The sequence below is a fragment of the Gossypium hirsutum genome, chromosome A05 (genome assembly GCF_007990345.1).
Source record: "Gossypium hirsutum isolate 1008001.06 chromosome A05, Gossypium_hirsutum_v2.1, whole genome shotgun sequence".
NCBI classification, from domain to species: Eukaryota; Viridiplantae; Streptophyta; class Magnoliopsida; order Malvales; family Malvaceae; genus Gossypium; species Gossypium hirsutum.
Genome location: NC_053428.1, coordinates 33,258,706 through 33,282,875, shown reverse-complemented (window position 1 = coordinate 33,282,875; position 24,170 = coordinate 33,258,706). Strand labels below are relative to the sequence as shown.

The following is a 24,170-nucleotide window of genomic DNA, read 5'->3' as shown; positions in this document are numbered from 1 at the left end:
GGTGACCCGATCACACCTCACAAAAATGATTGGTGGCGACTCCCATTTTCGTTTTAAAATAAAAAGTCGACCTTTCAAAAAAAGGTTTCGGCAAAAGTATAATAATTTATTTAACCCTTTAACTTTAAAAATTTTATCATTTTAATTATTTATTTAAATTTTTATTTTTTTAACCTTTAAATTACCATATCACCAGTTAATGAATTTTTAAATTTGAGCTCATAGGTAAAAGCAATATTTGCAAAGCAACTAGTTGACATATTAATTTTGGTGAAACCAATTTTGGTGGGCCTAGTGACATCCTACGGATATGACAAGGAAATGGTGGACACTGATGTGGCAAGCTTAGAGGCAGATAGGTTACATGAGGCTATCAAAACCAAGGATTTGGCCCATGATGATGTAGTTTATATACTTTCCACAAGAAACTTCTATCAACTCAGGATTACATTTGAATGCTACAAGAAAAAACATGGAAATCCTATTTTAGATGAGTTGGGTCATGCCAGTTTCTTTGGCTTTCTCACAGCTGTGAATGATGGAATTGATCCATGTAATTATTTGTTCAATATTGAGTTTTGTGGCGGATCCTAAAATTAAAATTTGAGAAATTTAATAAAATTTTTAAAAAATTTAAAAATTTAATAAGAATTATTTTTAAAAACTTAGATTCTAATTAAAAATTTTAATTTTTTTTGTAAGATTAATGAAAAGTGTCAATTATTTTAAGTGGGTTTAATTAAAATTTAAAAAATAATGAAAATTTTCAAAAAATTAAGAAGGTTTAATTAAATTTTATTTTAAAACTTTTTTTAATAAACTGACTGATATTTATTATCACATGGCTCAAGGCAAATAAAAGCTGAGACAACTCAGCAAAACAGCAACATCAAGAGGCAAAACAAAACAAATAAACAGCAAAGTAGCAACATGAAAAGACAGAGCAAGCAAAATAAAATAAATACAACTGAAAAAGCAGGCAAAACCACAAAACGCACCTAGAAACTACCAATACCATAAAAAAGAAGAAAATCGTCTTAGTGTGGGTTTAGATGGGCGATTGGGTGCGGTGTGTTTAGCTTACTTTTTGTCTCACGCTACAGTATCGCTACAGTATCTAATCTCACCGCCACCGCTGTTTTTACACTAACCGCAGGTAAAAACTAACCCTTAAGCCAACAAAACAGCAGCACTCTACAAGCCATATATCAGCCAAACAACTTTCTTCACCTTCTGAGAAAAATCGAGACTGGTAAAAGAAGAAAAACGAATGCTTTGAATCCAGAAACTGGAGATTCAGCGAACCTTCTCCACTTTCAAAGCAAAACAAAGAGAACCATGATGACTCTGGTTCCAAACCAGACAGTCCTTTATCGCCATCGTCTTCACAGAATCAGGTACTCCATCAACCCAGACCCCAAAAACCTGTCTTCTCCGTCCTTCCAACGCTAAAGTGTGAGCCGCTCCATAACCGATGGGGTATAAACAGATATGTGACTTCATCAAAATATATTTCCAGAGTACTAATATGTTGTGTAATAGGCCTGAGGACTGATTTATCTTCCTCATTTTTCTTGATACTCTTGATAATTGTTAGGGAATCACCTTCCACGATCAGATGCCGGAAACCCATCTCACACGCCAAAAGTAATACCCTTTCGCATGCCCTAGCTTCTGCCACAAAGGCATCAACAACATCCTCAAAAAGATAAGTTTCCGCCGCCACAATTTCTCCTTTCAAGTCTCTGGCTAAAACTGTTGTTGTAGCGAGTCTAGTTTCACATAGAAAAGTTACATCAAAGTTTAACTTAATAACACCAGCTTCTGGGGGTCTCCAAAGTTCTTTTACCATAGAACTAAAAGACGAACTAAGGTTCACTTGATTAAGTCTAAGATCTTGATCATATCTTCGAATAAACCCCGAAAATTAGTGTAAAGAGAATTTTACACCTTCATGTAACAGTTTATTCCTTTGAAACCATAGACCCCATATGGAAAGTGCAATGAATTGTTTTTGTTGTTCTTCTGCTGCAGAAAAGGTGTTAGCGAAATGATTTTTGCAACACATCAAAGCTCCGAATGACAGAATCGTAATGTTTAAAGATGCCCATACACACTGTAGAATACCACAAGACCACATCAGATGACCAGCATCCTCCGGATCTTTTTTGCACAAGGGACAGACGATTTCAACACTCAAAGTTCTACCCGCCAGATTGCAAAAATGAGAAAAAAATCATTAAACAGCCTTCATATGTGTATTTTGATTTTTGCTGGAATATGCATAGCCCATAATGATTTGTAAAATTCATTGTAGTCCTCAATATTAGGGAAGGTGACTACAATATTCTGTAGATGCTTTGCAGAAAGAACCCGATACCCACTTTTCACTGTATATTCCCTCGAGCCTTCATATTTCCAAACCATCATGTCCTCCGATCCACCCCCGAAAATAGGAATGGAGAAAATACGGGCTGCTGTAGCTGCATCAACTATATTAAGAACCAGCTCCTTATTCCAGGTATTAGACTCATGCTCAATCAATTGGTTCACAGTCGTCCAATTAGGCATAATCCTCTGAACTGATATTCTATTATTCTCTCTTCCAGGCAACCAAAAATCATTCCATATGTTGATACGAGTGCTGTTACCAACACGCCACAAAATCCCATCCGTGATTAACTCCCGAGCGCTGCAAATGCTTCTCTAGGTAAATGAAGGGTAAGATCCAATCTTTGCTGAAAGTATATCTGAAAAAAGATAATAACGGGCTTTTAACACTTTAGCTAAAAGACAATTAGGCTGGAATAAAATATGCCAAACCTGTTTTGTTTATAAAGCCTTATTAAACAAAAACAAATCTTTAAAACCCATGCCACCAACACATTTCGATTTATATAATAGCTCTCATCTCCACCAATAGACGCCTTTCGCAGTCTTGTTATTAGTCCACTAGAACTTATTCATTATGCCTTCAAGTTTGCGACACAATGATTTCGGCATAAGAAAACATTACACAACAAAAAACGGTATAGCCTGCAAAACCGACTTAATAAATACCTCATTTCTGCCTATTGAAAAATAGCGCAAACTCTACGCTTCAACACGTTTTCTGAACCAATCAGAAAAACTAGAAAAAACCCATGTTTTTTTCCGGCCAACCATCATGGGCAAGCCTAAATATTTCTCAGGATTTGAAGCCACCCGAACTTCTAACAAACTATCCCGAACTTCACCCGCTATCCTGAAACTATCTCATACTCTCGAATAACATCACGAACCACTCTAGCTCCCTCATGCGAGGCATCACCGAAAAGAATTAAATCATCGGCAAAAAACAAATGATTAATTGATAACCTTTCCCTACCAATAGGAGCACCCTTCATCAAACCTTTTTGTTTGGCTTCCTTAATAAGTGTGGAAAAACCCTCAGCATAAATTAAAAAAAGATAGGAGCTAAAAGGGTCTCCCTGTCTTAAGTCTCTTGAAGGAGAGAACCAATCACTATTAGACCCATTAAGGCTCACAGAGTAGGACACAGAACAAATGCATCTCATGATGAGAACGATCCAATCATTATAAAACCCTAAATGCTTTATCATCCCGGCCAAAAAATCCCACTCAACATAATCTTACGCTTTACTCATATCGAGTTTTAGCGCAAAATTTCCTTTTTTACCACTTCTTTATTTTAAGAGAATGAAAGACCTCATAAGCAATTAGCACATTATCCGAAATAAACCTTTCTGGGATAAAAGCTCCTTGAGCTTCATTAATACAGTTTCCTAAAATTGCACTCATACGAATCACCAAGACTTTCGCGATAATTTTGTAAACTACATTACACAGACTTATGGGTCTAAAATGTCACAAATTTTTTGGTTTTTCGACCTTAGAAATCAAATGATGCATGTTTTATTAATAGCTCTTACTTCAGATTCACCATTCAGAATAGATAGACAATAAAAGGAAATTTCAGGCCCAATGATATGCTAGTACCTTTGGAAAATTATTGTGGGATAATCGTCAGCGCCGAAGGCTTTCAAAAGCGCCATAATCTTAACAATATAGGCAATATCATCTTCAGTAAACTGTTTAAGCAAAGCATCATTCATGCTATCAGTGACTCTTTTCTCCACTAACCCAAAAAAGTGCTCGTCCAAGCCCATATTAGAAGCTGAAAAAAGATTACTAAAATAATCCTAAGCAAGCCTTAACATCTCCTCAGTCGAAGAAAGCTTTCTACCATTCTCAACTTCTAACTCAGAAATCCGACCACAATACTGATGTTGAATAGCTACTTTATGGAAATAGCTGGTATTCCGATCTCCATTCTTCAACCAGTTAACACGAGCTCTTTGCTCCCCAAAAACTTCTTTATCAGCCTCCAAATTAAGGTCCAATTGAACGTCCATAACTTCAGTTAAATTCTCATCAGAAAGTTCCTGATTATAAAGATAACTTAGTCTGTTTTCAAGAGCCATACGATTCTTCTTTTCCTCTGTAATTTTGGATTTGCTTCATAATTGCATCTGGTGGCTTAATCTCTCAAGTTTTCCCTGAACACTTACTGAAAAATAAGCCCACCATTTTTTAATCATCTCCTCGAAAGAATTTTCTAAACACCATTTGGCTTCAAACCGGAACAGTTTATCAGGACTAGATTGATCATTCCATCTCAAATGCATGGTGTCCAAAAGAATAGGACAATGATCAGAAAAGGAATAACTCAAATGTTTTAACTGTTAGCTTGGAAAAAGATCCACACAAATGTTCTAACTGTTAGCTTGGAAAAAGATTCACCTAGTTTAACGTAGCAACCCCACGGTTCAGTCTCTCCCGTATATTTGTAGCTAAAAGCCTTCTTCTTTCCCATGTGATCCACCACCCAACAAAACCTAAATCATTTAGACTGCAATCCTCTAATGTTATTCGAAAATTATTCATCTGACTTTCTGGTCTAAGGCAGCCACCTTTTTTTTTCAAAAGAATTTGTAATCTCATTGAAATCCCCCAACACAACCCAAGGGATCGTTTGGTCGTGACTTAGCTGTCTAAGCAAATCCCTAGAAACATTTCTACTCCTACCGTCTGGATTCCCATAGAACTCTGTTAATCACCAAATTTCACCGCATTCATTATCACGAATCTCAACATCAATATGAAACAAGGAGAAACTCTTAAGGTTCGCTAAAGAATTCCATTTCTATCCTAAAGATAATCCTCCTTTCGACCCTACTGCCCCAATCTCAATTCCATTATCAAACCTACACTTTAACCTCACCATTTTCATTATTTTTTAACTTAATTTTATTTTCATAAGAAATAAAATTTGGGGATTAACGGCTCTCAATTGGTTCTTGAGCCTTTTAACAGTTCATGATCTCTCCAAACCACAAACGTTCTAGCTTAAAATTTTTATTTTGCTCAGCTGCTCTACTCACCAGAGCTAGCCATTAAGTCCAAAGAGCCTCCTTCAGCGTTAACACCCAATAGAGCTACGAGGCCCTCAACTAATCTCTGTCGCTTCCTTCTGTCCAACGCGGATATTGGATCATTTTCCTCTTTTAAAACTAAATTCATAGGCCCATTTACCAACCCATCAAAATTTGAATCACCTTTGCTCCAATTACCCTAATTATTCTTCCCATTAATGATATATTATTGGTTTGACCCCAAAAGAATTAAATTGGAATTTGATATTTGATTCCTAAAATTTATCCCTAAATTCCTCCCAGTGTATTTCTCCTTATTTGATATACTACTTTGATTGAGACTTTTCATATTTCCAACACTGTACTGTGACCCATCAGCATCATGCAACCACCTACTCACCACCGTATTTTGTCACATCAACACAGCCCACAATGATATATCCCAGCCAAAAACAATTTTTAAAGGCTCAATTTTAAGAAGAAAGGGACAATAACTCTCACTATGCTCCAACTTGCCGCAAATGAAGCAAAATAGACTTAATTTTTCATATTTAAATTGAGCATAAATAGAAATAGCTTTCCCAATCTGAATCTTCTTCTTATGTTTCAACAGAGAGATACGTCCAAACGAACACGAATGTGCAGGTATATTTTAAGGCCCAAGATTGGAATGGAAGTATCATAATCGAGGAAATTACCCAGGAAATTCCCAAATTGTTTAGCCGTTGCTTCAATCATCAGACCTGGAGGTAATTTGTGCACTTGTACCCAAAATTCAGTAAAATTTAACACCAAAACTGATGGATTTTCTCCATTTTGAATTCTTTGCAATATAAGCAAGTGATTATTGAAGAACCACGATGTACCAGAAATTACCCTTTGGACGTCAACATCATGAAAGAATTGGAACAAATATCATTTTTCCCTTAAATCCGTAATACAAATCCCTCCAATTGGGTGCCAAAGATCTGCCATAGTATTACTTAGAGAAGGGAAATGGACAACACTATCTGTTAGACATCGCCCCACCAAACAGACCTGATAGCTCCGATCCATCACCGCTGCTTCCTTTTGGAATGCCTACTCTTCATCATCTAATAAACTTAGACTGGCTAATTCCTCTTCCATAACAACGTAAAAGAACCCCAATCCGATACAAAATACTCAAGGATAAAAGATAATCAATACCAGAATCTGACAAATAGGAGAAAAAACAATCAATACCAGAATCTGACAAATAGGAGAAAAAACAGAAGAACAAATAATATTTGTGCCAAGAGGCAAACAGAGAGAACATGTCAAGAGGCAGACAGATAGAACGTGCCAAGAGGCAGACTTTAGCTTTAAAAACCCTACTGAAAATTGATGTTAAACGAACACTTGAACACAATTTTATTTTAAAACTTTAAAGGAGAAATTTTCCAACTTAAAATTTTGGGGGACAAACCTCTGCTTTTAATCCAAACATACGTAGTAATAATGAGGTAAGTATAGTCAATATTATCAAAAGTTAAGAAATATAAAAGCATAAATGGGTGCAAGCATACATCTTTTACGATGAATAGAAAAGAATCAGTATATTTGATAAAATTAAATGAAAGGGATAACTAGCCTCAGTCAAGTTGGAGAAAGGATTGTATGAAATTTTAATTCTACGTCATCCCTATTATTTTCCAATAGGAGGATGACAAATCAGATTTTTTTTCCTGATATTCAACTTTTTCCCCTAGAAAAATTCAAATTCGACTAAAAATGTTGAATATCTGAAAAAAATATAATTTGTCATTCTCCTATTGGAAAGAGATAAAGTTGATATGGAATCACAGTTTCATGTAATTCTTTCTCATCAAGTTGATAGGATAGCTAGCTAATCCGGAATATAGGGACTTCTAATTAACGCTTTCCAAATTGCTTTCAAGTAAAGTATTTCCCCAAATAAATTGGCTACCCAATGTGGGAAGCTAGGAATTCAATATTAAAGAGATAAAGTAAAATATTACAAGTTCAGGTCAAGACAACATCAAGTTAAAAGTTTAACACCAAATAAAATAATGTTTTTTTTTCTGAGCAGAAAATTACTGTGGGAATAACTTATATTAGGATAATCCTAAAATCTAAGGTTTTTAGGCATCGATAAAATTTTGTCACATCGTCAAATTTTAAATACACGAAATTATTATTATACACTCATTCTTAGAGAAATTATTTTATGAACCCTTCCCAACACATTATTCAAGGTCCCTTGAACCTAAACCTTGAATTCTAAATTTAAAACCCAAGTCCTAAACCTTAAGCCCCAAACCCCAACCTTGAACCTCAAGACTTGGGATTCAAAGTTTAAGGTTTAGGGTCCGAGTTCAAGGTTCGGGATTCTAAATTCAAGGTTTATTGTAAAATAATACCAAAATTATGTCTCAATGACATGTGTCGAAACCATTTTTTTGAAAGTGTCGACTTTTTATTTAAAACGAAAACGAGAATCGCCACCAAGCTTTTTTACGAGGTGTGATCAAATCACCTTACAATTCGATCATTTTAAAAAATAGTTTATTTTATTAAAACAACAATTTTGGTTTTGAAATTTAGAGAACGAGTTCGGGAGTCGGTTACGTACGAGGAAGGATTAGCACCCTCATAACGCCCAAAGTTGGTACCTAGTTGATTAATTAATGTCTTAGTGTCGAAAAGTTGAAAACTTGAAAATAATTTAAAATACGATCATTCTTTATTGTTATTTAAAAATGCTTGAATGAATTGAAACGAGCATTAAAGGCCCTCTCGTCCCGTGATAACAAAATGTCACATCCCATAGGTTAGGATGCGACATTTGAACCCCCGGGAATAAGCTCGTCTTTAATTTTTATTGAAATTTCATGTATTTTAAAATTTAAAATCATATTTGGTTATTTAGGTTTAATGAGAAAATTGAAACCCCGTAAATTAGGGTACGATTTCTCGGATCTCCAAAACGCAAAATATTGCCTTATTTTGAAAATTTTCTTTTTTTTGAATAATAGCGAGTACAATGCTTAAATGATGTGCATTTGTTTTATTTGGAATAAAATAAAATGGCCTATTATGGATATAAAAAAATGTGACTTTTGAAGTGATTTTAATGAAACAAGATGGAATGATAATATCGAACATGGCATAATAATTTATGAATAAGATGTTACATTAATGAATGACAATAATATGAAAATACGAATAAACGAAATATAGTACACATAATGGCAATAATCACACAACATACATCATTTTAAGTACTGAAATTAATAATCAAAGAAAATATGAAATAAAATAATATATAAAAACAATTTAAAGTAAATAATATATATAAAAAGTTTAAAATAAATAATATATGAAAAAATTTTAAAATAAATAATATATAAGAAAATTTAAAATAATATATAAAAAATTTTAAAATAAATAATATGTAAAAAGAAATTTAAAATAGATAATATACAAAACAGTTTAAAAATAACTGATACATATAAAAAGAATAAAAAATTCAAAATAAATAATACATATAACAGTTTAAACTAAATAATATATAAAAAATTTAAAATGGATAATAGTTTGAAATAGTTTAAAATATATAATATGTGAAAAACTTAAAGTAAATAATAATAAAACAATTTAAAATAAATAATGTATGAGAAAAAAAGGTTTAAAATAAATAAATAAACAACAAATTTGCAAAAATAAATTGAAATCAAACAGATTTGGGACTAAATCAAGACAAAAATGAAATTACAGGTAAAAACTATGATAAAATAAACAAAAGATGACTAAAATTAAAAGGCGCAAAAAGGCCGATTACCAAATGGGTAAAAAAAATCCCAATCCCTGGACACGTGTCCATTTTCCAGCGTGTTAGTGGGTTAGGGACTCGATTGAAAACCAAACAAAATTCTATGGTCAAATTTTAAAAAATAAAAAATAAAAAACAAAATTACTACATTAAAAAGAACAGAAATGCGGAAGAACCAAGGTTGTAAATAACCCATTGAACGAAAACACGCTGATCCCCCTGGAGTGGGTAGGGTCGCGGGCGAATAGGCCCTAAATGGCGTCGTTTTGGCGCCTGGGTCCCTAACCCGGAACGGCGTCGTTTTGCATCCTTATAAAAACCAAAAAAAAATTTAAACTCATTTCTGCCATTTCTCTTCAAAAAAAAAATTTCAAAGCCCCCCATTTTTTCTTAGCACTATTCTTGGCTAGCCACGGGCACCGCCGTCGGTCTACTGCACTGTCGCTGTGGCCGGCGGCTGGCGATGGACAAAGTGGGCTTTTTAGCCCCGTTTTCAACGATTTGAAGGCCAAGCCTTCTTAACCCCTAAAAGATCGAAAGAAAAGATCCCTCCCCTACCCTTTTAGGTTCGATTTTGACGATGGAGAAGAGACCTCCAACGACGAGACCACAGGGTGATTCCGGCGAGGTTATTTTTCTTCTTTCTTTTTATTTTCGTAGGTAAAAAATAAAAAATAAAAAACAAAACTTAAAAGTAAAATAAATAGAAATATCAAACAAATATCATCTTCTTTAAAAATATAAGTTTAAATCTTTAGTTTTTTTTGTATATCATCCTTTGGAAAAAAAAGTGACTGTTAAGCCTTTTATAGGCAATATTACAACTATTCATTTTTCTTTTTTATTTGTTTCTACTTGGTTCTTCTATTTGTCCCTTCTGCTGCGTGTTGGCTTTGTTTTGCAGATGTCAGATACGTGGTATGGCATGCGGCGGCCAAGGGTAGGCCTAGGGGCAGCTAGGAGCGGCAGCAGCATTAGGTGGCTAGGTTTTTTTTTGTTGAAAAGTTTTAAGCTAATTGGGCTAGGGTTAGTTTTGGGTTGTTGGGTTTTAGTTTGGGATTTGGGCCTGGTATGTATAAATATGGACTGTTTAATTTTGGACTTTTTATTTATTGGTTTGGTTCTTTTTGTTTTATTTTTGTGATTTGGATCTAGGCCAAAATTAGCCTATTACAACTGCCCTTCTTTGCTCATTTTCGTGTAACGAGAATGGAGTAAAGACTTTTAAAAAGGCTAATTTTGTCTGGTCTTGTCAAATCTTGACTTCTTGGTACTCATCTTCTTCAAATAGCCTCGTTCTTACCTACTGCATCTTCAGGCGTATAAGAACTGTTGCTTCGATCCACTCCACTGTAACTTTAGAGAGATAAGACTTGTAGCTTCAATCTGCTTCGTTGCAACTTCAGAAAGATAAGGTCTGTGATTTAATTTAACCCGACCTACTATAACTTCAGAGGTATAGGATTTGTCACTTTAGTTTGCTCCACTGCAACTTCAGGGAGATACGATTTGTGGCTTGGATCTGTTCCACTGCAACTTCAACGACATAAGATTTGTGATCTTCAATCAACTCTACTGCAACTTTAGGGAGATAAGATTAGTAGCTTGTAGCTTTAATCTTGTTCCATTGTAACTTTAGGGAAATAAGATTTGCCAACTTCAGTTTGCTCCACTGCAACTTTAGGAAAATAAGACTTGTGACTTCAATCTACTCCACTGCAACTTCAGGGAGATAAGATTCGCCATGGTAAATTTGGTCCGACCTACTACAACTTCAGAGGTATAGGATTTGTAACTTGTAGCTTTAATCTATTCCACTGCAACTTCAGGGAAATAAGATTCGTTATCTTGAATCTACTCCACTGCAACTTCAGGGAGACAAGATTTGTGACTTGTAGCTTTAATCTATTCCACTGCAACTTCAGGAAAATAAGATTCGTTATCTTTAATCTGCTCTACTGCAACTTTAGGGACATAAGATTTGTGGCCTCAATCTGCCCCACTGCAACTTCAGAGAGATAAGATTTGTCATGATAATTTCAATCCATCCCACTGCAATTTCAGAGGTATGGGATTTATAACTTCAATCTACTCCACTGCAACCTTAGTGAGATAAGATTTGTTATTTTTAACCTGCTCTACTGTAACTTCAGGGAGATAAGGTTTATAGCTTTAATCTACTATACTGCAACTTCAGCGAGATAAGATTAGCTATCTTCAGTCTGCTCCACTATAACTTCAGGGAGATAAGACTCGTAACTTAAACCTGCCCCACTGTTACTTCAGGGGGATAAAGTTTATGGCTTTAATCTACTCTACTGCAACTCTATAGAGATAAGATTGGTTATCTTCAGTCTGCTCCACTGCAAATTCAGGGAGATAAAGTTTATAGCTTTAATCTTCTCTACTACAACTTTAGATAGATAAGATTCGCTATCTTCAGTCTAGTTTACTGCAACTTTAGGGAGATAAGATTCACCATAAAAACTTCAATCCGTCCCACTTCAACTTCAGAGGTATGGGATTTGTAACTTGTCTGATTTGTTACACCATTTTCTGGGGAACACAACCTGTAGAATCCTTTTCATGGGCCTATTTATGCCTAGTGATTAGGATGTCGTGGTCAGGATGAATCAAATGCTCCTAACTAGATATGTATGAATGATATTTGCATGAGTGCAGAATGTCATTTTTTGATAATGATCCCTTTTTAATGCTTAGGTTGTCATTGCTCGTTGTTTATCAAGGTTCTATCACTGATGTGTTACGATGTCTTGTTGTTCATCAGGTATCTTTGACAGAAAATTTGAAGAAATAGTCATAATTTAGACTATTCTTTCTCAAATGTTTCCAACCCTTAAGTTTGGTTAGTTCTGACTAGTGGTCCCATTTCAGGTCCTTCTACTATTTAGAAGCATTTCAGAGTAATATGTAGTACTCTTTTTGCTTGAATATTATTAATCCATCAATCGTTATTTCAATGAAAAATGCTTGAAAAAGATTATCACAATGGACAAGATGGAATTTTATTGAGAGTAAAGCCTGAAATGAATAAAGTAATCTAGATAGCAAATTTTTCTAAGATACAAAATAGATCAAATGAAAATAGATGCCCCAGATATCGTAGCATGAGCTTCTCTGCACAAAACTTTTCGAGGACCTTTTAAACTTGATATGTATTCAGAAGACCTAGAGTACTTCATTGATGCCCCAATATATAACATCCCTCCTTCTTGTTAATTCAGAGAAGACAAGACTACCGCATGCCCCACCTTTAATCAAAATTTGAATTGCCTATTCTTGGGTTTTCAACTCAAAACCCTTTTGGTCACAATGCGCCCTTTTACGGGTTTTCGCCTTGGCCTCTCCTTTTTCTTCTTCTTTTTTATTTTTTCTTTTTTTATTTATTTTTTTAACAAAATATTTCTTGATTTGAACTCATAAGATTAGGCAAGTCCTTGTTAGCCCTCCTGGTCAATAATTAATGTTTTTCCAGATAAGGCCTTCTTTACCACACAAGGTCCTTCCCAGTTTGGCATCCACTTTCTTTTGAAGTCCTTTTGTATGGGAAGGATCTTCTTTGATATCAGGTCCCTATCACGGATTTCTCTAGGGCGAACCCTTTTTTTGGTAAGCTCGCGTCTTTTTTTTTGTACATTTGACCATGACGGATAGCTTTTAACCTTTTTCCTCAAACATGGTTGGATCCATTCTGCTTCATCCAAAAACTCAGAGAAAATGAATCTCGAGTTCCATGGGTAAAATTTCCTAAACCAAAGAGAAATGCGTTGCCCTGGCAGAAGTTTTGATTTATGCTCAACTTCTCATGCCAATCTTTGTAGGTCTCAGTAATTTTCCCTACGATCTTCTTAATGTTCTTATTGGCTACCTCGATTGCACTGTTTACTTTTGGGCGACACAGTGACGAGTTGTGGTGTTTGATCTTGAACTGGCTATAAACTTCTGATATCGCATTGTGGTTTAAGTTCAGTGCATTGTTAGATACAATCCTTTTTGGCATTCCATATCGACATATGATCTTTTTTTCTTTTATTTTGTAAATGCTGACTTTATGACATTAGCGTATGAAGTAGTTTTCACCCGCTTAGTGAAGTAATGGACAACTACACTGATGAATCGATGCCCGCTAGAAGCTTTCAACGAGATCGGCCTAATGATATCCATGCCCGATATAGAGGAAGGCTATGAATTCCACTAACTCTTTGTAAGGTAGGATTTGTTTCTCATTTTGTTCTACCATCCTTAACAAACCAGGAGATAAACTCCAGTCTCGGTCATCTTCAAAGTCTTGAGGTTTTTATGGACACATATTTTGCTCAAAATGAGGTTCTGAGTCAATAGCAATGTCGCTCATACCATTGATATTTGGAGACCTGTTATAGGGACGAAAGAAGATCCAAAGAACAAAAAAATCTAAGAATATTTATCTGTATAGTATGATAAGAATATTTGCTCGATGTGAGAAACAAAGATGTATTTTATTTGAAATAAAGAAGTTGAACATAAGTCTATCTCACGAAAGGAATCTTATTGCTCCTTGGCTTATAGTAGTAATAAGCGTGTTTTGGACATTACTCTTAATTAGCTCTAAAAAATATAGGGATCTCTTTCACAGTCTCATTGCTCAAAACACTCCCCGGTATGTAAGGGTAAATGCCTGATAAATTATCTTCCTCGGCTTCCTCTTCAGATACGGCGTTATCATTCAGATTCCCTTACATTCCTTCTGGGCCTTTGACTTCTTCAAAGAATTCCAACTCTTTATTATCTATTAGACTCTGCACCAAAGCTTTGAATTAAGTGCACTCCTAGATTTCATGACCTTCTTCAGTGTGGAACACACAGTAGCTCCTCATCTCTTTTGGTCTTTTCTCTGAATTCTGAATGATTAATCTCATGTCTATCATTTGTGTCAAAACCCATTTCATGGTGTTTTTACTTCTGCAACATTGGTTTTGGTTCTCTTTCCTGTTTTCTCAATTACCGCGTTTACCCCTTGATCTGAACGACCGGGTAATGGATTTCCTACTACATGAGGTCCCGATGGATCATCGAATTTCACGATACCCATCTTAATGAACCTTTTGATTAACCTTTTAAATGTGGTACAATTTTCAATTAAGTGTCTTGTTATTCCCGCATGGTACTCGCATTAAGCGTTCACGTCATACCATTTCGAGAACGGAGGTTGCATGGGTTCCAAATAGAACGAGGATACCACATGTATATCTCTATATATCATCGGGATGGGTGTGAACTGGTATCTTTTTGTGTTTGGCCTCGAGTTAGATTATTGCCTTGAGGGGCCTTGATAGCTAGTAGTCACAGCCCTCGGCTGGCCTACAATGATTGATTTAGAATACCCTTTGCTCACATTATTCACTTCATTTTCATTTTTCTTCGGGGTTGATCTTTTGGCGCTTTCTCCAGGGTCTATCTTCCCACTCTTTACTGCGTTTTCAATCATCTCGCCGGACATTACCATATCTGTGAAGCTCATGGTAGTGCTTCCTAACATATGGTTAATGAACGGAGCTTTTAGAGTGTTGATGAAAAGCACTGTGGTTTTTTCTCCAAAAAAGGTGGTTGGACTTGTGTTACTACCCCTCTCCATCTTTGGGCATATTGCTTAAAGCTCTCACTTTGCTTCTTTTCTATATTCTGTAGTATGATTCTGTCGAGCGCCATGTTTGTCACGTGGCTATATTGCTTCATAAAAGCCTGTGCCAAGTCCTTCCATAAGTGAATTTTGGCACGGCTCAGTTGGTTGTACCATTTGGCAGTTGACCCAATCAGACTATCTTGGAAGCAATAAATTAATAGTTTATCGTTATTAACGTATCCTATCATTCTTTGACAGAATATCATGATGTGAGCTTCAAGACAACTAGTCCCATTATACTTTTCAAATTCTGGAGTCTTGAATTTCAGCAGGAGTACTAGATCTGGGACCAAACTCAAATCCTTGGAGTCAACCCTGCAATGGTAATCAGCATTCTCCATTACTTTGATTTTTTCTTCTAACCACCTGTATCGATCTTCGAGTTGTTTTGTTAGTTCCACCCTTACTTTTTCTATTTATGCCATTTCGTCTAGATCAGAAATTACATGATTGGTTAGATTGTCCTTCGGGTTAGAACCTAAGCCTGTCAGGTAGTTCATTGGTGCCGAAGTACCAGTCTGATATTCTTGGGGTCTGATAGTAACGGGTGCCCCTTGTAGATGCGCGTCTGGTCAGGCTTGGATGCTTATTGAGGTAAAACTTGAGGGATAGATGGGGTCTTCATTACCATCCCTACCGTTGACCTCTGGGGCTTTCCTTTTTTCACGTGCTCTAGTTAGTAACTACATTAATTGGCTCATCATACTTCTTTGGGATTCTAGCATCTGATCCCTCATGTCTTGTTGAATTTCAGCCAATTGTTCTTGCATATGCGCTTGCATATCTTTTTACATTTGCTCTAATCTCTCTAATCTTCGGTCCATGGCTTTAGTTTTTCCGTGTGTACCGTAACGATATTCCAGAGTAACTGCTATAATTCTAATTAATTAGGGTCATTTTGTGAAATTTGATGTATATGATGAAATGCAATGCAGATGCATGAAATGAATGCAAAAAGAGGCGCTGATTCTGGTTCAATTCTGTTAGAACAACTTTACTAGAAAACAAATTTCTTTACATAAAACGGATATATATTTGGCCTTGTTTTAATACTCAAAGTGAAGACATCGATCTTTTTCTTCATATCCGGATGTTAAAATCAAATCTCGCGAACTCTTCAAAGGGGTGCCTCATCTATCTCCTTTTTGCTTGATCCGGGCCATGACCCATTACTCATTCATCCTCGTGATGCTCGTTAGCTTCTTTAAGAAAGTTGGAATGTTAACGGCTTTCAAATAGTCTTTGTCAGCTTAAATCCTCAGGCAACGAAACAAAGTTGTGTACTCATTCATCAGACTATCACCCTTCCCTCATTACGTTTACTCAGACCATATTCGGATGACCGCATTGTCTTCCACTTTACCAAGAAATCTATTTTCCATGACAAGCTCTCTATTTAGCAACTGAACATGAATCAACACCTCTTTTCTATGATGAAAATACAATGCAATCATAACAAAAAAAAACAAGTCAGTATAAAAGACATAAATAACAAATAGAGCACCTATTGGATGACCACTAGGGGTTTGGCATGGTTCTACCTAAGGTAGGCTCTTAGGGCTCATTATATGCAGTTCGGTTCTAAAGTAAGGGTACCTGAACCAGTAGATTCCTCGATCCTCACCCATTATAGGCTCATATGGACTGAGTTCAGTTTAAGGGAATACGTTTCCCTATGGCCATACGGAGATGAAAATCTCACGAAGACATAGGTACGGATATATCCCGAAAGCGATCTCCTATCCTATACGGAGGTGAAGACCTCACAAAAGAAGAGTTTCTCACTCCCACTTAAGAAAGGTGAAATCGAACAATTATGCAATGCAATATGCGAAAATATACCAAAATGTTCGAATCAAGAAGCAAACACGAACAAAATGATAAAGATCGTAATGATGACGGATGAAATACAACCAAAGGAACGTAAATGTAAACCAAATTATTAGTTTTCAACAAAAAAGACAAAAAGTAATCAACTTGCTGCTTGACTCTCTTATTTGATCCCTAGTGGAGTCGCCAAGCTGTCAAAATCATTTTTTTGAAAGTGTCGACTTTTTATTTAAAATGAAAATGGGAGTCGCCGCCAATCTTTTTTATGAGGTGTGGTCGGATCACCTTGTAATTTGATCATTTTAGTAAATAGTTTACTTTATTAAAACAACAATTTTGGTCTACGAAATTTAGAGAATGGGTTCGGGAGTCAGTTACGTACGAGGAAGGATTAGCACACTCACAACGCCCAAAGTTGGTACCTAGTTGATTAATTAATGTCTTAGTGTCGAAAAGTTGAAAACTTGAAAATAATATAACATACGATCATTCTTTATTGTTATTTAAAAATGCTTGAATGAATTGAAACGAGCATTAAAGGCTCTCTCGTCCCGTGATAACAAAATGCCACATCCCGTAAGTTAGGATGCGACATTTGAATCCCCAAGAATAAGCTCGACTTTAATTTTTATTGAAATTTCATGTATTTTGAAATTTAAAAGGATATTTGGTTATTTAAGTTTAACGAGAAAATCAAAACCCCGTAAGTTAGGGTACGATTTCTCGGATCTCCAAAATGATGAAATATTGTCTTATTGTGAAATTATTATTTTTTTGAATAATAGAGAGTACAATACTTAAACGATGTGCATTTGTTTTATTTGGAGTAAAGTAAAATGGCCTATTATGGATATAAAAAAACTTGACTTTTGAAGTGATTTTAATGAAACGAGATGGAATGATAATATCGAACATGGCATAATGATTTATGAATAAGATGTTACATTGATGAATGACAATAATATGAAAATACGAATAAATGAAATATAGTACACATAATGGAAATAATCACACAACATACATCATTTTAAGTACCAACATTAATAATCAAAGAAAAAATGAAATAAAATAATATATAAAAACAATTTAAAGTAAATAATATATATAAAAAGTTTAAAATAAATAATATATGAAAAAAATTTAAAATAAATAATATATAAGACAATTTAAAATAATATATAAAAAGTTTAAAATAAATAATATATAAGGCTCCGTTTGTTTGCCAGCAAAATATTTTCTGGAATATGATTTACTTTTCTGGAAATGATTTACTTTTCTGGTGTTTGGATGAATCTGTGTAAAATATTTTCTGTTGTTTGGTAGATTTCCTGAAAATATTTCATAAAAGCTATTTTAAATTAAACAAATATATATTTAAGAATTTATTATATTTTCAGTGTTTATCTGAGTTTATTATATATATATATTAATAAATTTATATTTTAAATTATTTTTACATATATTGCAATGATTTATTTATGGGTAAATTAGATTTTAAGTGCCAACGAGATTTTAAATATATCTGTTAATACATACTTCATCCGGCTAAGTTATGCCTGTTTATTTCTTTCTCTCCTTTTTACAATGCCATTTGATTTTTCTAGCTTAATAATTTTTCTAGACAAAAACTGCAACCGAAATTTGAAATTAATTACCAAATAATATAAGCAATTTCGTGCTAGAAAAATCAGAATCTTTTATCTTGTAACAATTACTTTCACTCAATTGGCATTGTAAAATGAGAGAAAGAACTTTATAAATAATATAATTTTCATCAAATGCATAATTTAACCGGATGAAGTATGTATTAATAGAATATGGTGAGAATGGAGGGAGATTTTCAGGACAATGTCTTACCGATTAAAAATCTGTAAGACATTTTCCCTAAAATCCCTTCTCATTTTCTCGTGTTTCTGAAAACATTTTACAAATGTAAGTTATTTTCAAGCAAACAAACACTGGAAAACTAGGAAAACAATTTTCAGAAAATGTTATCCTGGTAAACAAACGGACCCTAAAAAGAAATTTAAAATAGATAATATACAAAACAGTTTAAAAATAAATGATACATATAAAAAAATAAAAAAATTCAAAATAAATAATACATATAACAGTTTAAAATAAATAATATATAAAAATTTTAAAATGGATAATAGTTTGAAATAGTTTAAAATGCATAATATGTGAAAAACTTAAAGTAAATAATAATAAAACAATTTAAAATAAATAATGTATGAGAAAAAAGGTTTAAAATAAATAAATAAATAACAAATTTGCAAAAATAAATTGAAATCAAACAGATTTGGGACTAAATCAAGACAAAAATGAAATTATAGGTAAAAACTACGATAAAATAAACAAACAAGGACTAAAATTAAAATGTGCGAAAAGGCCAAGGACCAAATGGGTAAAAAAAAAGCCCAATCCCTGGACACGTGTCCATTTTCCAGCGCTTTAGTGGGTCAAGGACTCAATTGAAAACCAAACAAAATTTTATGGTCAAATTTTAAAAAATAAGAAAAAACAAAAAGACTACATTAAAAAGAACAGAAATGTGAAAGGACCAGGGTTGTAAATAACCCATTGAACGAAAACACGAGAATCCCCCTGGAGCAGGTCGGGTCGCGCGTGGATAGGCCCTAAATGGCATCGTTTTGGCGCCTAGGTCCCTAACCTGAAATGGCACCGTCTTGTATCTTTATCAAAATCAATTTTTTTTTTCAAAACTCATATCCCCCATTTTCTCTCAACACTCTTCTTGGCCAGCCACGGGCACCGCCATCAGTCCACTGCACTGCCGCCGTTGCCGGTGGCTGGCGACGGACAAAGTGGGTTTTTTAACCCCATTTTCAATGATTTGAAGGCCAAGCCTTCTCAACCCCCAAAAGATCGAAAGAAAAGGTCCCTCCCCCACCCTTTTAGGTCTGATTTCGAAGACAGATAAGAGACCTCTGACGACGAGACTGCTGGGTGATTCCAGTGGGGTTTTCTTTCTTCTTTATTTTTATTTTCGTAGGTAAAAATTAAAAAAAAATAAAACTTAAAAGTAAAATAAATAGAAATATCAAACGAATATCACCTTCTTTAAAAATATAAGTTTAAATCTTTGATTTTTTTGTATATCCTCTGGAAAAAAAAAGTGATTGTTGAGCCTTTTATAGACATATTACAACTGCCCATTTTTCTTTTTTTTGTTTGTTTCTGCTTGGTTCTTCTGTTTGTCCCCTTCTGCGTGTTGGCTTTGTTTTGCAGGTGTCAGACATGTGGTGATGGCGTGCGGCGGCCTAGAGCAGCAGCAACATTAAGGGGATAGGGTTTTTCTTTTTTTTTTTTGCTGAAAAGTTTTAAGCTAATTGGGCTAGGGTTAGTTTTGGTTTATTGGGTTTTAGTTTGGGATTTGGGCCTGGTATGTATAAATATGGACTGTTTAATTTTGGACTTTTATTTATTGGTTTGGTTCTTTTCGTTTTATTTTTGTGATTTGGGCTTAGGCCGAAATTAGCCTATTACAGCATGGAAAAAATTGCACAAAAATTATTAATTTTTTTTTAAATTGGTTGCACAAAAATAAGAAATATTAATTTATGGAAAAAATGATTAAAATTTGTAAAAGAAGAAAATATATTTGTTTAAAATTTAAAAATTAATTATTTTAAATAATTTAATTAAAGTTAAATTAAGTTGGAGAAGTTAGTAGATATAGATGAGTATATAATAATTTTTGGTTATCTTTAAAACTTAATGACTTGACACTATTATATTAGTACCTAAAAACTATACTTTTTAGGATGATCCTAATACAATTTATTTTCAATTACTCCTTATTGAGTTTAACACCAAGATGTTTAAAACCCTTTTCTAGATATCCATATGTACGGAAAAAGAATATTAATTCTTAACCACGGTTGAGAAGATGTCAAAATATATACCTAAAAGGCTAATAAGTTAGCCATATGCATGGTTTGTCAAGGGTTAGAGCTAGAACTACTCATATTGAGCCAAATTTAGGAAAAAAAATAGGACTCACCATTTAAGGTGGTTTTCTTTTGATAAATTTATGCAATTGTTATTAGTTTGATAATTGATCTTTGGATAAATTTTAATCTTCGATAACTTTAAAAGGCAAAGGATACTCAAAATATGCATGGTATGTTAGACATTGTCGTAATGAAATAAGATTTCATTGTCACTTGTATGTAAATGTTAAGTAATACATATATGATGGAAGTGATCTTGATCTTTTGCTTTCTTCCCTTTTGGTGGTTACATTCATAAATAAAAAAATTGCATTCATTAAAAAAAACATAAGCAATAATCAAAGTTTATAAAAAACCTATCCAATACATTGTCAAGACAAGTAACACGAAGAAACAAAATAACCTTAATCTTTTGTTCTCAACCTTTGGTGATTACATTCAACAACAAAAAGAATTGCATTCATTAAAAAGAATCTAAACAAAGTTTACCAAAACCCAATCAAAGAATCCGTAACTATGATGTTTCAATTTTCCACAAAGAACAAAGAAAAACTCTATCCAATACATAGCCAATACAAGTAACATTAACAAACAAAATAAGCTTGTTACTTTTGATAAGAAGGGCTCTCCACCCCCACCACATCCATCATTGCCTCCCCTTCTAGGAGGGTTTCCTGTACTTCTTGCTTTCCCGCCTCTCTATTCCACCAAAGTTTTCACAAGATTTTTTTATTAAGTTAATAAAGTATTTTTGTACTAAAAAAAGTTATAAAATGAAACTTGAAGTTCAATTATTTTATTTTATTTTCTCCCTGAAAATTAATAATTATTTTGATGGTTCTAGTGTGGTCAATGAATTTCGGTTGTTTGACAATTAACCAAGTTCTAAGTTTCATTCTTGTATGCACAGATATTTGTTGTTGTTGAAATGACAAATAAAAAGAAGAAAAAAATAGACTAAACACTTTTTTTAATAAACCAATTTGTTGGGAACTCGACGAGCTCAACACACCCATTGCAGAGGACCTAAGACCTACAACTAATGTTACACTAACTCTCTAAAGCCAGTTAACCTTTTATTTTCTAACTTCTTAGTGCACTACAACACTTAGGTGACAAAGTCGACCATATATTAAAGCCAACCCAAATGCAGAAATCTAAAGCTTAACCGAGATTTACAATTACAAAAGAAGAGAACAATTTTCTTCTCTATATCAATCTCTCACACTCTCTTGCTTATGGTTGTCTCTTACATCATATCAAGAATGAAAGCTCCTACCCCTATTTATAGAATTTACTGGCCATTGGATTGTTGACACATGTGAATATTTTTGTCATTGATTTTACAAATATCTAATAGCTAGAATATTCATTATCTAGTATTCTAGATAATATCTTAGGGTATTTTACCAATAAAGGGCCATTTCCAACTTTTTTTACGGAAATGGGCCGATTTCTTAATTATTTTCTGGAATAGGCTGAAAACGGGGAAATCGCGTCCACGTCAGCGCGAAGTCAGGGTATTTGCCAGAAAAGCGCGTCCCTGAGGAAGTGCTTTGTCCACATCAGCAGAAAACGCTTTCCTAAGGACACGATTTATGCTGATGTGGACAAAGCGCTTCCTCAGGGACGCACTTTGCCCGTGTTTTTCAAACGGTAAAAAATTTGACCGTTGAGCCCCCAACGGTAAAAAAAAACTATAAAACCCCCCCATCCCCTTGATTTTTTACACAAAAAAGTCCTCCTATCCAAATTCTCTCAAATTCTTCCAAAAATTCTCTCAAATTTTCACAAAGCTCTCTTTGATTTTTGAAAAAAAGCTGTATTTAATTTTTTTTTGAGCTAGCTGTATTTTAAATTAATTTTTTGCAAAGGAAAGGGAATTAATTTGTCTCGATAATAAACACATCTCCGTCGATCAAATGACAATGGTAAGTGATAATTTTAATAATTCAATAGTATTTAATATTTTTTTTAATTTATGCAATTTTAATTAATTTTTCAATACAATTTAATATTTTTTTCATTTATGCAATTTTAATTTTAATTTTATAATTTTTTATAACAGTCTGTAGATCGAGTGTTGCAATGCTATATTCGTAATATGTCTGGTCCTCCATCACCTTTGATAGAGGGTTACCTGCGGGACGCGGGTTTTTGGCACGTGGCCACAATAGGCCGGAGGTGCAAGTTGGACCCGAAACTAATCAGTGCGTTGATAGAGAGGTGGAGACCCGAGACGCACACTTTTCATATTCCATGCGGATAGTGTACTATCACTTTGGAAGACGTGGAGTTGCAATTGAGATTGCCGGTGGATGGGTACGCGGTCACTGGGCCTGCTTATTCTGCTGATTGGGGCGCCGTATGGTACGAGCTTTTGGGTGCGATCCCAAACAATATTAACGGAGGTCGGATCGAGATGGACTGGTTACGAGACACATTTTCGGAGCCGGATAATGATTTGACTGAACTAGAAAGAATACGATATGCTCAGGCATACATTCTTGAGATGATTAGAGGTTATTTGATGCCGGACTTGTCACGAAACTGCGTACATCTGAGATGGCTGCTGAAACTCGTTGATTTTAGAGTAGCTAGTGAACTTAGTTGGGGGTCTGTCGTGTTAGCAACATTGTACCGGGAGATGTGCGGGGCGACGAGACCGAACAAAGCTAAAATAGGAGGTTGCCTATCTTTACTGCAATCATGGGCACAGTTTCGCTTTCCATTTTTACGTCCTCGAGTAGACCAGCCATATACATTCCCACTTATAACGAGGTAAATTTTAAATTAGATTTTACAATTATTACATAGATTTTAAAATTTATTTAATTAGGTGGAACCATTTGGCGAGTTATGTTGGAATACCTGTATCTCTTGAAGATATACGGCTTCTATTAAACCAACGGTCGGAAGCACAAGTAAGTTTTAAATAAAATATATATAGATAATAAAATACTCATTTCGTATTTAGTATTTAATATTTAGTATTTAGTATTTAGTATTTAGTATTATGTATACAACTAGTATTTTTATTATATTCATATAGTTTCAATGGACACCATACGAGGATCTGACAATTCAGGCAATAATTCCGGATGAATTATTTCAAAATCCGAACGTTTGGCACGTCAAGGTCCCATTGGTCAACTATGCTATCATGGAGATGCACCAGTCAGATCGAGTATTACGGCAATTTGGCTTCTGGCAACTGATTCCCGTGGCATCTGAGGTGCTCAATGATGAGCACAAAATGGACTTACGGCAATTGCATACGGATTGACCGAGATTCCACTCAGCATCTATCGAAATGTGGGAGAATCGGTATGATTATATACCTACTCGGGAACCGATCATCGTTCCTGAGTTAGCGTGCGTGCCAGAATACATGCCATGGTTTAAGATCCATGGGAAGCCATATTTACTGT

At 34.5% G+C, this 24,170-nt stretch overlaps 1 long non-coding RNA gene across 1 annotated transcript; it reads left to right on the top strand.

The window, feature by feature from the left end:
• Positions 1 to 929: 929 nt before the first annotated feature.
• Positions 930 to 6,366, top strand: LOC107904432 (uncharacterized). The gene is made up of 4 exons (XR_001686230.2): positions 930 to 1,479; positions 1,598 to 2,521; positions 2,610 to 2,721; positions 6,049 to 6,366. It is a non-coding gene; the product is annotated as an uncharacterized lncRNA (long non-coding RNA).
• The last annotated feature ends 17,804 nt before the right edge of the window (positions 6,367 to 24,170 follow it).